At 42.4% G+C, this 13017-nt stretch overlaps 1 protein-coding gene across 2 annotated transcripts in view; it reads left to right on the top strand.

Moving 5' to 3' along the window:
• The first annotated feature begins 12592 nt into the window (after window positions 1–12592).
• Window positions 12593–13017, top strand: part of PHF21A (PHD finger protein 21A) — a 191203-nt gene continuing 190778 nt past the window's right edge. Inside the window, exon 1 of one of the 2 annotated variants that reach the window (XM_029582144.1) lies at window positions 12593–12954. The gene's annotated coding sequence lies outside the window, so the exon portion shown is untranslated. The remainder of the gene's footprint in view (window positions 12955–13017) is intronic. The other variant, XM_029582145.1, reaches the window with a different exon arrangement.

Genomic DNA, 13017 nt, shown 5'->3' on the forward strand with positions numbered 1-13017 from the left:
AAATCCATAAACTGCTATTAATTAATAAGCAATAGTAGCTTGAGATTTATTTAATGTTTGGGTACTTGCCAGGTACATGTGACCTGGATTGATCACTATTGGAAACAGGATACTGGGCTTGATGGACCCTTGGTCTGACCCAGTGTGGCAACATCTTATGTTCCCTTTCCAGGCTCATCTTATCCAGCCTCTGTCCTCCTTCCTGCCCTGCAGTATCAGTCCTTTTCCTTGCCTCCTACACCTGCCTTCAGATTGAATACTGGATTTTATCATTCTTGTCTGCCGCATGCCTTGGACCCTAGCCTAAACACTGAACCTACCCTCCCACCACTTCTGAAGAGATTCTCACCTAAGACCTGCCGGTGCCCAGAACCCAAGGGGTCAACCCAAGGGGAAAGGGGTTGGTATGCGTGAATCTTCAGATGTCCCTTCCTAGTCTTGGTCTGCCAGCTGTTGGTAAGGACCTCCAGGGTCTTCCTTGTAGGTTGAGCCAACCTCACCACAGCAACAAGCATCCACATATCTTATTCCTCTTATTCCATAATTCTAATTTCCTCGTCTCTCATGAGGTACTTTGCCAAATGTTTTCTGAAAATTTAGATACTCTATATCAACTGATACCTTTATCCACATGTTTATTCATGCCTTCAAAAAATATATAACAAATTGGTAAGGCAAGACTTCCCTTGGCTAAATGTTGACTTTGTCCCATTGATCTATGTCTATCTATATGTTCAGTAATTTTTCGAGCAGAATCCACTTCATCAAAAATTTGATGAAATGGACTCTGTCTTCAAAATCTCATGCCTCAATGAATTGGTTAGTCTATATTGTGCCACTTGCCTCTTCTCATTAATGGTCTGTCACCCTAGCAAGCTTTTTGCTTCAAATGTACCTGAAAAAGTTTTGATTGTGAGTTTTTGCTTCCATAGCAAGCTTCTAATTTAAATTCTGTCTTTACCTTCCTTATCAATGCTTTGCATCTAACTTGCTAGTGCTCATGCTGTTTCTTATTTTCTTCATTTGGATGCCTTTCCTTTTTTTTGAAATATGTTCTTTTGGCTAGAATAGCCTGTCTCAGCTCACCTTTTGACCATGCCAGCAGTTATTTGGCCTTCCTTCCACCTTTTTTAATGTGCAGAATACATCTAGTCTGGGCTTCCAAGATGGACTTGTGTACATATCTCAGTCATCCTTGTGTTGGATATTAGTTAATTGCATAAGTTTAATAGTAAAAAGAAAACCAAGGTAGGTGAATATAAAATGAATTAATAAAATGTAGTTTTAGTGTGGGTGCCTGTTGAAATTTAGAAACTGCACACTTACCAAAATATGTATGTAAATGAATAGATTTATAACTTGGCCCACTGCTTAGGCATTTCCTTGCTAACATCGTAATAGAATACAAAGAGTCAGATTTAAGGACTGGATAAATGTTCTACAATGCTTTCATATAGCTTTCAGCTTGTACAATTTTTTTCAAAAAGTCAAACTTATGCTTTAGGCAAAATGTGCATATTTTCATGATTGCACAGGCTGGCTGAGCAGCATATTTTTTGCATCGTTTTCCTCTTGCATTTAGTGGGAGGAGCTGTGTTACATGCTCTGCTACTTAAAGCAGGGGCTGTTTCCGGTGCTATTTTGCTGGAGAAATGTAAGCTTTGGCCAAGAGTTCAGGCTCTTGTATTTTGTTCTCATTCTTGGTCCTGTGAAAAGATGATGCACTTTCAGGCCGATACAGTAAGACCATAACTGGGTCAGACCAAGGGTCCATCAAGCCCAGCATCCTGTTTCCAACGGTGGCCAATCCAGGCCACAAGAACCAGGCAAGTACCCAAAAACTAAGTCTATTCCATATTACCATTGCTAATGGCAGTGGCTATTCTCTAAGTGAACTTAATAGCAGGTAATGGACTTCTCCTCCAAGAACTTATTCAATCCTTTTTTAAACACAGCTATACTAACTGCACTCACCACATCCTCTGGCAACAAATTCCAGAGTTTAATTGTGCGTTGAGTAAAAAAGAACTTTCTCCGATTAGTTTTAAATGTGCCACATGCTAACTTCATGGAGTGCCCCCCAGTCTTTCTATTATCCGAAAGACTAAATAACCGATTCACATCTACCCGTTCTAGACCTCTAATGATTTTAAACACCTCTATCATATCTCCCCTCAGCCGTCTCTTCTCCAAGCTGAAAAGTCCTAACCTCTTTAGTCTTTCCTCATAGGGGAACTGTTCCATTCCCCTTATCATTTTGGTAGCCCTTCTCTGTACCTTCTCCATCGCAATTATATCTTTTTTGAGATGCGGTGACCAGAATTGCACACAGTATTTAAGGTGCGGTCTCACCATGGAGCGATACAGAGGCATTATGACATTTTCCGTTTTATTCATCATTCCCTTTCTAATAATTCCCAACATTCTATTTGCTTTCTTGACTGCCGCAGCACACTGAACCGACGATTTCAATGTGTTATCCACTATGACGCCTAGATCTCTTTCTTGGGTTGTAGCACCTAATATGGAACCTAACATTGTGTAACTATAGCATGGGTTATTTTTCCCTATATGCATCACCTTGCACTTATCCACATTAAATTTCATCTGCCATTTTGATGCCCAATTTTCCAATCTCACAAGGTCTTCCTGCAATTTATCACAATCTGCTTGTGATTTAACTACTCTGAACAATTTTGTATCATCTGCAAATTTGATTATCTCACTCGTCGTATTTCTTTCCAGATCATTTATAAATATATTGAAAAGTAAGGGTCCCAATACAGATCCCTGAGGCACTCCACTGTCCACTCCCTTCCACTGAGAAAATTGTCCATTTAATCCTACTCTCTGTTTCCTGTCTTTTAGCCAGTTTGCAATCCACGAAAGGACATCGCCACCTATCCCATGACTTTTTACTTTTCCTAGAAGCCTCTCATGAGGAACTTTGTCAAATGCCTTCTGAAAATCCATGTATACTACATCTACTGGTTCACCTTTTATCCACATGTTTATTAACTCCTTCAAAAAAGTGAAGCGGATTTGTGAGGCAAGATTTGCCTTGGGTAAAGCCATGCTGACTTTGTTCCATTAAACCATGTCTTTCTATATGTTCTGTGATTTTGATGTTTAGAACACTTTCCACTATTTTTCCTGGCACTGACGTCAGGCTAACCGGTCTGTAGTTTCCCGGATCGCCCCTGGAACCCTTTTTAAATATTGGGGTTACATTAGCTATCCTCCAGTCTTCAGGTACAATGGATGATTTAATGATAGGTTACAAATTTTTACTAATAGGTCTGAAATTTCATTTTTTAGTTCCTTCAGAACTCTGGGGTGTATACCATCCAGTTCAGGTGATTTACTACTCTTCAGTTTGTCAATCAGGTCTACCACATCTTCTAGGTTCACCATGATTTGATTCAGTCCATCTGAATCATTGCCCATGAAAACCTTCTCCAGTACGGGTACCTCCCCAACATCCTCGTCAGTAAACACCGAAGCAAAGAAATCATTTAATCTTTCCGCGATGGCCTTATCTTCTCTAAGTGCCCCTTTAACCCCTCGATCATCTAACGGTCAACTGACTCCCTCACAGGCTTTCTGCTTTGGATATATTTAAAAAAGTTTTTACTGTGAGTTTTTGCCTCTACGGCCAACTTCTTTTCAAATTCTCTCTTAGCCTGTCTTATCAATGTCTTACATTTAACTTGCCAATGTTTATGCTTTATCCTATTTTTTTCTGTTGGATCCTTCTTCCAGTAAGGATGTGCTAAAGAAGCGTGTCCATTTTTGGAACCTGCTCTTTGAATGCACGCTCAGCCTCCTCTCCTGGGCACATGATACAGAATGGAAATGGGAGTCACGCTAAAAGGAGGTGCTAGGGACAGTTGCTTGCCCCTAGCGCTTCCTTGGCCTAGGAGAGGAGGCTGTTGGCAGGATTGGAAAATGGACGCTCAGTTTAACCTGACCCGCTGGCATATTTTTTTTTTTTGGTTCCTCTGACTTAATATCGCTAGGATATTAAGCTGGAGGTTTTTCTGAGCGTAAAATCTGCAGATCGGCTGCACATTTCTTTTTCCTGTTTCCCGGGCAAAGGACTAATAGCCTCATGAACATGCATTTGCATGTGATGCATGATATTAGTTTCGAGGGGGGGGGGGAGGGGTTGGATGTGCTAAACCCTTTATGGTATAAGGGGTTGTGGACACGATCAGCTGAGCGCACTTTTCAGTATTGGCCTGTTTGACAGCTATTGAGAGATAGCGCAAATGGACAGTTCACATCTCGGATATGTTTCCCTCTCACAGCAGTTCATCAGACATACGCACATTTCTTTAAAAGCCAAAACACCAATATTAGTGAAACTGGCTATGGAGGAGAAACTTATATCTTAATATATCTTTTCTGAAATGATACAAGATAGATTTAAAAAGAGGAATTTAATATCCTTTTTTTTTTGTTGACAAGTGAAATATTCATTTTTACCTAAAATTACTAATTAAAATTATTTCTAAACTAGTAGTAGAAGCTTTTCCAAGGATGAGCAAATACTGTGACGTGTAGGACGTATGTAATCGAGCTTTGTGGTAGTAGAGAGAGCGTGCTGGGTGCTAGTAAACAGCCAAGCCCCAAGTTCCTGCTGAGGAATTTTCAAGAGAACAGGCAAATTCAGTGGCAGAATTAAAAAAAAATCAGCAGCAATTATGTGGTGAATTGCATAATTTTGGATATATTTGCAATTTAATTAGTGGTTTGTTTTTTACTTTCTATAAATAAAGTCAAACAGTTCTGGGACCAGTAAACGTATTTGGTTCTATTAATGATCGGGGCAGGCAAGGCAGGGAAGGGATATGGGAATGGGAAGAGAGGAAGGAAATGAAGAAGGAGTCTTAGGCAGGAGGGTAGAGAGGTAAGGATGGAGGATGGGGAGGGAAGAGGTGGAGGCAGGAAGAAAGGAGTGGAAGAGGAGGGAAGATTAGGATGACGAAGTGAGGGAGGACTGTGAATGGTGGAGGGAAGATTGAGATGAGATGGAGGAGGGAAGGAAGTTACAGCCCCCAACCCTTATTATACCTTCCAAAGCCCCTTTTATCCCCTTACTCTCCATGTCACGTCATCCTCTACCCAATCCCCTCACTCACCCATGTTTCCTCCCCCTCCCAAACCTCTCACCCACCCTGGTTAATTAGCCCTCCCCCCCCCAAACCCCAATTGCAGCTTCCTCTTTCCTCTGAGGGAGCTGTGCAGCAACTAATTTCCTCCTTTTTTCAGCCACCGAGGGCTGACGAGCCTCACTTCCACCACTCAGGTCCCACACTGCCTGTTTTCATTTCTTCCACAAGTTTGTGATTCTTTTCGGGGCCTTGCTTCTAGCTTCTGCAACAGGCCCCTGAGGCTTTTTTACGTTGGTGAGAAGACCTGGCCATTCTCCCACTCTCTTTTTTCTGTTTAATAAAGAGGAACGTTGCCCTGCGCCTATGTCACTGATATGCAAATAGATCTCCGCCCCTAAAGAAGGGGGTGGAGCTCTATCTGCATAGCAGCGATGCAGGCTGGTGGCAAGTTCCTCTTTATTATATTGGGATTGCAAATAACGAGGTAGCTACAGCCAATTAGAGGCAGCATTGCATAAGACGTTTATTCCATGCTGGCCTGGTGGTTCTGCAGCAGTTCGGGGTTCGATTCCCAGGCCTGGTTTTCATTCCCTGGACCAGCTGGGGGATGCTCAGGAGATGTTTAAGGAAGGAAGGAGTCCTGATCATTGCTCATGCTGAAACGCAGCTGAACCGGGCATACCAGGCTCTGGAAGGAATCATCACCACAAGAGCTGCTGTAGGGAAGGTAATAGAAATAGGGGGAAATGCTCCAAGGAAGTTATGAATAAAGACTCTTAGCCCTAAATCCCAACCATGGAAGCCCAAAGAAGTAGTTGGAAACAGTCAAGCCCCCAAAAACGTTTATTCCAATACCTGAAGTACAAACTCTTTCTAGAAACTGCAAGACCCTTGCAATCACTCACATTCTGAGAGGGTATTTTTATAATTTTTTTCCCCAATCCTTAAATCTAGCTAAAAAGATTTTGATTCCTGAAGCCCTCTAGACCAAGAAACAAAGCGGAAGCCGATCCAATATGCTGGTAAGCGAAGAGACAAAAGATGAATGTCAATGATTACATAAAAATTAGTGAGATATCAATGATTAGTTCATTTTACCATATATGTGTCACTGTTTTTTATGTAATCATTGACATTCATGCTATTGTTGTCGATATGTGTACACAATTTAAGCTCTTATTATTTATGTATGTCACCAATTTTCATTCATTTACATACATTCATGTGTCATGTATATGTGTATTTCTATTTTAATTTCTAAATTTTGCCCTTAACAGCCCCTGAGGCAGCTCCTGCGAGAGCGAAACTCGGCCAGAGTCGGGCTAGTTTCAATAAAGGCTTCTTTTACACCAATCATCTTTTGCCCTCTAGACCAAGAACAGCAAAATTATTTCTGATCTCTCTGCCATACCCAATCAGCAACAGAGCACAGTACAGAAATAGAGCCAACCCCAACGTGAGCCATGGTGAAATGCAACACGGTGTATGCCTGGCGCCCAGAATAATAATGCGCCTCCTGCACACTTCTGGAGCTGCTGTGGCCAGGAAATGTTTTCTCCTATCAACAGCAAAGTTGTAATGCCACAGTCTAAGCTTTCCTCTGGCAGGGTCCATCAGACGCACATGAAGCAGGATGACTCAATCACGTAAGCCACGGCAAATTGCCCACCCACTATGCTCACAAACCTTTACTCCCATTCTCATGGGGGTGTTCCTGGCGCAGGGACTAGGTCAGGGGACACACGTATGTTCATATTTTCCAAACTAGGAGCATAGTTTTGGCTGGACAAAGTATCTGCAGAAAAAGCAGATGTGAATCTCGGAGGGGTCTTATTTCCCAGGGACATTTTCAAAGAGAACGTACATGCGTCTTTTCTTTTCAAGAGCTGCTGCAAACGTGACAGGGAAATGTACCCGCCCTCACAATTCTGAAAATTGCCCCTAAATGAGGTGCACAATTAAGCAACTGTACCGATATGATTTCCTTTTAAAGATGCTGAAGGATAGCATAGGCAGAGCCTCGCCAGGCAGCAGATTGCATAATCTGCTCACTCTCATCTTTTTCTCAAATCTGCCAATTAAACTGGTTTTGGTCAGGATTTTCCAGGAAATAAAATTCCAGACATGGTCACAATAAGAGGAGGGAATCACATCTTTCATTCCTTTTTGCTGTACTTTTTCCAACTCTGATATAAACTCTCGAGGACCAGAGACAACTACAAAAGCTGTGCTCCAGGTGGACCCTGCGAAAACCATGGGAAATTCTGATTCCAGTTTGTAAACATTGCTACTCTCCAAGACAGGCTGTTAAGCTTCTTTTGCAGACAAGAAAGTAAAACATGTAAGCTAAAAGCAATAACATCTGAAGATTTCCAACTCCTCCCAAAACATATGACCTTAAAATAAAAATCTGGTCCCTGATGAATCGTTCATTTGGTTACTCATCTTGCCTGACCAGGATCCATTTAACAGCAGGAGGATGACTTCACCAAGGCTGCCTGAATCATTTTCTGAAGTGGGGAAGAGATCTCTCACACACAAACCCCACTTTCCTCTATTATTCCAGAAATGGAAACAAAGGGTTTAAAAAAAAAAGCTAATGTCTGAGGGAATAGAAACGACCTAAGGGCCCAATTTATCAAGGCATTTCCCATAGAAATGCCTTAGTGAATCAAGATCTAAGAAAGCTCTTGGATATATGCTGTTCATATTTATTCCTGGAAATTCTTCTTTCCCGCCTCCCTGAGATGTGTCAGCACAGGGGAACAATTGGAAAATGGTTCAGAAGTTTCTCCTTAAAGTAAGCAACTTCCTGATTCCTGCAAAACATTTTACAATTCATGTGTATCAAGAAACCAGTTCTGTACAGTAACATGTGGACAGCAGGCAGCACTGAAAGTGTTAGTCTTAGGGTCAAACTACTTTAAGGGTGTGCAACTCTTTATTCGCTCCTACCAGGACCAGAGCAGTCTTTATATTACATTGGTTCCTGCTTCATTTATGCAACTTTGTTACTTCGGATTAATTTTTCACTAATTTGCAAAATATTTTATTTTTTTTACTGAAAGGCATCCTAGGCAAGGTACAATATAAACTCAAAATTATTAACAGATGAAGACCTGATTAATTAGAATTGACAAGAAACTAGATCAAGGGTGATATCATGAAATCCAGGCTGGATCCTTTTTGTGTCATACAAATAAATCACTGTACAAAACAATCTTCAGAAGGATAGCTGTGCCATTCAGGTATAGCAAAAATGAAGTGGTCACTTCATGCTTCTGACAAAGTAGACTCTGTCCTGGAAAGTTTCTGCCTCAATAAATTGTGTCGTCTATAAGGTGGCACCTGGCTCCTATCATTTGACAAAAGAAATTATTTTAACCTTGGACTGTCATTTTTGTACAAGATAAATGCTAAAAGGAATGAAATATTAGGCTGCATAGCAAAATACAGTAGCCATTTAATTTCAGATGCAAAAATGTATGACCATATTTAACCAGTGCTGAAGATTCTCTATTGTTACATTATAACTGATTGTAATATCCCATACTTTACCCCATTGTCTTCCATCTTATCCTGTGAACAATATCTGTAACTATCCTCTCACCAAGCCTTGCTTAAGGCTTTAGATGTTGAACTGCTGAGACCAAGCTGCAAGCATTCACATACATAGGTCCTTCTCTATGGCACGAACTATCTTTACATCTCAGATTAGCAGATAAATTGATTTAATTTGTATAAGTTATATAATTGTTTTGATGTCTGTTATATATATTAAACTTCAGTTGTAGTCTCACTGGAAGAGGCAGTGCATAAATCTGAGAATAAAGACAGAAAAAAAAGACAAGAAAAACTGGAAGATGATGAAAAGTAGGATGGAGACAAATTACAGTCTCTTTCTTCCCCAGCATCACCCTTTGCAGAGGAGACAGAGGATTTGCCCAGAAAGGGTTGCAAAAGGTTACTTCTTTTAAAAAGTGCTTCCTGAGTCCCACTGTTTCACCCTGTGGCAGAGTGAACTGCATCATGCACTGCAATCCAGGTTTGCATTTTCTTTTAAAAGTAATGGGGAATGGAAAGAGACATTTTAATGAAAAAAAAAAGTGTAATTTTCAGTGACTATGTTCATTTAAGAAACAGTGGAGACTTAAGCACTCAAAACATATGCCTCCCTATGTTATGCATTCCAAATCCCCATCCTCTCCAAGTCATTTGATATTGTAATATAATTTGGTAATCCATTTTAATTAAAAAGATTTCTAACTTTTGCTTTCATTTTCCACAATACCTCTATCTCCTATTCCTGTTATCAAATTTCTTTTACGGAGGTAAAAACTCATAACAAAAACTTTTCAAAATATATGTGAAACAGGAAGCCTATGAGGGAGTCGGTTGGACCAGATGATTGAGGGGTTAAAAGAACACTTAGGGCCAGATTTTTAAACCCATGTGCGGGTGTAGATTTGTGCGCACACAAATCTACACCTGATTTTATAACATGTGTGCGTAGCCGCGCGCATGTTATAAAATCCGGGGTTGGTGCGCACCAGGGGCTGCACACTTGTGCACCTTGCATGCGCCGAGCCCTGATGGCTTTCCCTGTTCCCTCCAAGGCCGCTCCGAAATCGGAGCGGCCTCGGAGCAAACTTTCCTTCCACCTCCCCACCTTCCCCTCCCTAACCCGCCCCCCAGCCCTATCTAACCCCCCCTGACCTTTGTCGGTGAAGTTGCACCTGCCTCTGGGCAGGCATAGGTTGTGTGCACTGGCCAAGTGCTGTGCCAGAGGCTTCGGTCCCGCCCCCAGCCCACCCACTCCCCACCCATTTTTTCAAGCCCTGGAACATACGTGCGTCCTGGGGCTTGCGCGCGTCACCGAGCCTATGCAAAATCCGCCCCTTAGGGAAGAAAAGGGAATGATGAGTGAAGTGATCAAATTTGCAGACAACACAAAACAAAGCCCAGCGAATTGTGAGAAGCTGCAAGACTGGGTATCCAAATGTCAGATGAAATTTAATGTTGACAAGTGCAAAACAATGCACATGGAGAGTGTAACTCACGCTGTAGTTACATGATGTTATGTCCTATATTAAACATTACAATTCAGGAAAAGGAGTGGGTATCATAATAGACAATACATTGAAATCCTCAGTTCAGTGTGCTGTGGCAGTCAAAAAAGCAAACAGGAATTCTTTGGAAAGGAATGGAGAATAAAATGGAGAATATCATAAAACCTCTGTATTTCGCAATGGTGAAGCCACACCTGCAGTACTGTGTGTAATTCTGGTTGCTGCATCTCAAAAAAGATATAGTTGCACTGCAGAAGGTACAGAGAAAGGCAACCAAAATGATAAAGGGGTTGGAATAGCTCCCCTATGAGGAAAGGCTAAAGAGGGCTGTTCTGCTTGGAGAAGAGACAGCTCAGGGAGGATATGATAGAGGTCTACAAAGTCATGAGTGGAATAGAAAGGATAAATGTGAATTGGTTATTTATTCTTTCAAAAAATACAAAGAGTAGAATTAGACGTTGCCCTCTTGTTTATAATATTTATTGATTGTTTGTCTCATTGTTTTATGTTTATTTATTGTAAACCGATGTGATGGATTGTTGATACGTAGGTATATAAAAAGTAATAAACTATAAACAAAGACTAAGGGACACTTCATGAAGTTAGTGAGTAGCACATTTAAAATAAATCAGAGAAAATACTTTTTTTACTCAATGCACAATTAGACTCTGGAATTCATTGCTGGAGGATGTGATTAAAGCCGCTAGTGTAGTTGGGTTTAAAAAAGGTTTGGACAAGTTCATGGAGGAGAAGTTCATAAAAGGCTATTAATCAAGTTGACTTAGGGCATAGTCACTCCTTCTCCCTGGTGCTTAGCAGCATGGGATCTATCTATACCGTTTGGGATCCTGCCAGGTACTTATGACTTGGATTGGAAACAGGATTCTGGGTTTAATGGACCCTTGGTCTGACCCTTTATGGCAAATCTTTTGTTCTTTTTTTTGCACCTTTATCTGGTCCCATATTTTTCTTGCTGAATCTTAATTCTAAGTTTTCTACTTTTGTTTTAATATTTTTTTCAAATTTTAGTCTCTAATGTCTTCCATTTTTTTCTCTTTCCCTTTGTACCTCCATCACTATACTTGCCTTTTTTTTTTCTAGGCCTTCATTTATTTTGCCTCATCTTCTTGTTTCTGCGGGTCTCCATTTTGCTTCGGTTTCTGCTTTCCCCACTTCTCAGTCTCCCTTCTGGTGGCTCCCCGGGGCCCTCCCGCCTCTGCATAGGGAAAACTCGGGGATGTTTCTCATCATTCAGCACTCGGTTCACTTTTTGGAAGTTGAAAACGGCGTTTTGAGCACAAGAATACATTTTAGCAGAAAACGTGCAACGTCCAAATCAGTGCATTGTTTCAGTTCCCCCTTTATTCCCTTTCAGGCTCCAAGAACCCTATGTATGTGATTCTCTCTTTACTCCCTGTCAGACTGTAAGCATGGCTATTTTTTCAATTTGTCCGAACTGCAAAAAATAAAACAAACAAACAAACCCAAAATAAATGCTGCAGGTTCCCCCTTTTCTTTCCAGATTGTCAGACCTGGGGGCTTCGCCTGTTTTTCTTTCTTTCCTGCCGCTCATGCTGCAAGCCCTGCGTATGTAGCCTTTCCTCTCTGGGCCTGCAGGTTTCTGTCCGTTGCAGGATTTGCACGTCCTGCTCTCTGCTTGCTTTCTCCTCCCCTTCCTCCCCATCACTGCATGCTTTGCAAAGCCTCTTTGCTGCCGCTGCTCCACTAGAGTTTGCTGCCCTACTTCACTCTACTTTAGTTTCACTCACTTTACATCCGGGTTTTTTCCCTAGGCAATGGGAGCCGCAGAACGCCCCGTTCCTTAGGCAAAGTGAAATAAATTCGCCGCACTGACACATCAAGTAGTTCGGTCGGGAGGACCGTCATTTTCCCCCCTTCTGCGGCCCTCGGGCCCCCCATTTCTCACACTAAAGGAGGGATTCGGGTGGATGGGAGTTAAATCGGAGGCGCGTCCGTCACGGTCCGTTAAGATTTCCCTCCTCCCCAACTTTCCCCTCCGCCCCCCCTCCCCCGCTTCAAAGCCAAAGTGCCTCTTTGCTTTACTCTGTTGGTGTCTCTCCCGGGCTCGCTCCCTGGTAAGTGCGTGCGCGCGCCCTCCCGTACACAGAAATAAATAGACCCCGAGAATATAGGGTGCGGGTGGGAGTGTGAAGCGCGCACGCGCGCGTTCCCTCTGTCTTCCTCGCGCGCATGGGCTCGCGCCGCACAGCTCGCTGGTTGGTTCACACACGCGCGCACGCCCCTCGCTCTCCTAGGCTTTTGGGTCGCGCGCCGGCCCGTAACGTTCCATCTCTCCCTCCCCGCCGTTCTCGCCCTGTCCTGTCAGCCGAACGCGCGCGCGCCCGCCCGCCCCAGCCGGAGAGTGACTGTGCGCGGAGGGATCCCGCTCAGAGTGCTGCGGCCCGGGGTGAATGAGATTGAAGAAGAGTTCTTGTTTTTGTATCACAGTTTCTCTCTTTCTGTTATTTTTTTTTTTAATTTGTTTAATCCTTATTGTTATCAATTTTGTTATTCTTCTTTTTCACTCCCCTGAAAGAGGATTATTGGGAAAAAAAAGCTGACGAGACTTGGACAGACTGCAATAATAATAATAAAGAAGGGAGAGAACAAGGGGAGAAAAGGAAACAACCTAGCAGTTTTTTTCCTGTGAAAGAAATATTTTTAGAGAAAAGTAAGAGGGAGGCTGCAGAGGCCGAGGAAGGATTTCTGCAAGAAGACTTTTGCCCCGAGTTCCCGCTGAGGGTGGAGTATGCAGCTCTTTGCCATTGGATTGTGTGCATGAATGTGTTGGGGAAGAGGGGGCGAGGAGG

Source organism: Rhinatrema bivittatum, chromosome 17, assembly GCF_901001135.1.
Source record: "Rhinatrema bivittatum chromosome 17, aRhiBiv1.1, whole genome shotgun sequence".
Lineage (NCBI taxonomy): Eukaryota > Metazoa > Chordata > Amphibia > Gymnophiona > Rhinatrematidae > Rhinatrema > Rhinatrema bivittatum.